The sequence below is a fragment of the Cricetulus griseus genome (assembly GCF_003668045.3).
Source record: "Cricetulus griseus strain 17A/GY chromosome 1 unlocalized genomic scaffold, alternate assembly CriGri-PICRH-1.0 chr1_1, whole genome shotgun sequence".
Classification (NCBI taxonomy): Eukaryota; Metazoa; Chordata; class Mammalia; order Rodentia; family Cricetidae; genus Cricetulus; species Cricetulus griseus.
The window spans coordinates 162,668,859-162,671,909 of NW_023276807.1; the positions used below are offsets into that span (position 1 = coordinate 162,668,859).

At 38.6% G+C, this 3,051-nt stretch overlaps 1 pseudogene; it reads left to right on the forward strand.

The window, feature by feature from the left end:
- Positions 1-716: 716 nt before the first annotated feature.
- On the forward strand, positions 717-1,773 carry LOC113832450 (annotated as a pseudogene).
- The last annotated feature ends 1,278 nt before the right edge of the window (positions 1,774-3,051 follow it).

Consider the following 3,051-nt stretch of genomic DNA (forward strand, 5'->3'; position numbering starts at 1 on the left):
GTTGGGAGCACACACAAAAGAATATCCATGTTTTCTATTAGGCGTTTAAGGTTGGCATTTTGTAATTCTGTCTCCACTTTCTTTAAAGCTTCTCTGGCTTCAGCAGTTAACTGCCTAGGTGAATCTAATGTTGAATCACCATTGAGAATATTATACAATGGTTTCAACTCATAATTAGGTAATTTTAAATAACACCTTATTCAATTTATGTCTCCCAACAACTTCTGAAAATCATTAAGAGTTTTTAAATTGTCTTTTCTAATCTCTATCTTCTGTGGAATAACTGTATGAGGGAGAATCTTAGCCCCTAGATAGTTAATAACAGTGTCCTTTTGTACCTTTTCTGAGGCTATGACTAATTTACGCATCTCAAGCAATTTTACCAATTTTATATACGCCTTATTGAGCGTTTTATCATCTTTGGCAGTCAATAAAATATCATCCATGTAATGAACACATCTAATCTTTGGAAAGTCCACTCTCAAAGGAGCAATGGCCTCTGCAACAAACAATTGACACATAGTAGGACTATTGGCCATCCCCTGTGGCAACAGTATCCATTCATACCTTAGATCAGGCTGTTCATGATTACAAGAGGGCAGTGTAAATGCAAAGCGCCCTGAATCCTTGGCACACAAAGGTATGGAAAAGAAACAGTCAGAGGACCCCTGCTGGTCGGGACGTCGCTGCGGGCGGCTGTGCTGCTGGCGTCCACGATGTCCACCAAGAATTTCCCAGTCAGTGACGGCGACTGGATCTGCCCTGTCAGGATCTGCCCTGACAAGAAGTGTGGAAATGTAAACTTTGCTAGGAGAACAAGCTGTAATCGATGCGGTCGAGAGAAAACAACTGAAGCCAAGATGATGAAAGCTGGGGGCACAGAAATAGGAAAGACGCTGGCAGAGAAGAGCCAGGGCTTATTTAGTGCAAATGACTGGCAGTGCAAAACTTGCAGTAATGTGAATTGGGCCAGAAGATCAGAGTGTAACATGTGTAACACTCCAAAGTATGCTAAGCTAGAAGAGAGAACAGGATATGGAGGTGGTTTTAATGAAAGAGAAAATGTTGAGTATATAGAAAGAGAAGAATCTGATGGAGAGTATGATGAGTTTGGACGTAAAAAGAAGAAATACAGGGGAAAGGCAGTTGGTCCTGCATCTATATTAAAGGAAGTTGAAGATAAAGAATCAGAGGGAGAAGAAGAGGGTGAGGATGAAGATCTGTCTAAATATAAGCTGGACGAGGTCGAGGATGAAGATGATGCTGACCTCTCAAAATATAATCTTGATGCCAGTGAAGAAGATAGTAATAAAAAGAAAGCCAATAGACGGAGTCGCTCAAAGTCTCGATCATCTCACTCGAGATCTTCATCACGCTCATCCTCCCTCTCAAGTTCAAGGTCCAGGTCCAGGTCCCGTTCACGAAGCTCTTCCAGTTCGCAGTCAAGGTCTCACTCCGGTTCGAGAGAACATTCCAGATCCCATGGTTCGAAATCAAGATCCAGCTCCAGGTCCCACAGGGGCTCTTCCTCCCCAAGAAAAAGATCTTAGTCGAGTTCTTCATCATCTCCTGAAAGAGACAGTAAGAGGAGTCGATCTAGACCTTCTTCACCTGCTGTTCGCAAAAAAAGACGAACAAGATCACGGTCACCCGAAAGGCACCACAGGTCGTCTTCCGGATCAACCCATTCTGGTTCCCGTTCAAGTTCAAAAAAGAAATAATGTATTAAAATTTACATCTTTAAAAAACATTAAATACAGTGCATGAAGCATATTTTTTAGGAAGTTGATGTCTCATTTGGTCAGAAGTGCTACATCTGCTAGTAGAGGTGCATGCATGCCTTTGTTGTTTTTCAAAACAGTACAACTGTGTTTATTTGTGAAATTGAAAGTAAATTGCGTTTTAAGCCATACTGTTCCCCAGATAAATGCTCTGTTCATTATTTACAACCATTTGCTGTGTTTAGAAACAGCTGTAACAAAGTACTTTGTTTCCTTGTCCTTTTCATTTCTAAATGTCCTATTGACAGAGACAGGGTTGCCTGGACTTCAGACACATGGACAAGGCTAATAAAATTGTTGAAAACATCAGTTCATGTTCATATGGGAGAAGTAGTCAACCTGGTTATGTTGTTTAACTGTGTCAGTGATTTATTACCAGACGTTAACTACAGTTCACAAAGCTGACAACTGGGAACTTTGAGTTCTCTGTTCTGAGGGTGCCTTAGAATCATTATCTCTCTTATCGGCTTTACACCGATTTTAATGCAAGAGGATATTAGCAATTGCAGAAGGAACAGGTTATCCATCTTACTTCAAAATGTCTATCTAAATATAAGTTTAAGAAATATGGATATCCTTTAAATCTAGTTACCAAATATTGTACTTGATTGACAAAAATTTAAAAAAAGACTAAATCATAGTTCACGGGCAAATTGAAGAAAGTTTTTGAAGCCTATTTCTCAGTGACAGGCTGACAGAGATATGAATTTAAGTGAACATTTGCCTTGAGATGTCTGATTTTTCAGCACTGTAGATGTCTAAGTAACAGAAGAATTCTTATGTCTGCATGATGTCGGCAGAATTATTTCTTTCCTCACCTGAAAAAACAAACAAACAAACATATGGCTTAAAATGCTTTCAGAGTTTTATTTATAAAATTAAAATCTGGTTACTTGACATCCATTTTGTTCTCTGGTTTAAAAGTTAAAAGGTTTCTTTTTAACAGTCTCTCCAGCAGCAAAGCAAGGTAAGTATACAATTGACCTGCAGTTGTGCTGGGGCTTCTTGTTACAGGAATTGTTTTTCCTGTTTCTCCCCTCCTTTAGTATTTGCTGCGGTTTAAATAAGTAAAGCATTCTAAGATGTTTAGTAGATAGATCAAACAATGTTTTTATTTTAAAGTGCTTTTCACCTCAACTGATCTAAAGATGAAAACAAAATATCGTATGTAGAAATATTTTCGTAATATTTTTACAAGCTTTCCTGTGTTTTTTTGTCTTTATTTTCCTTGCTGCATTTACTGTAGGTTGCACAGAACTCTTACTCTCTT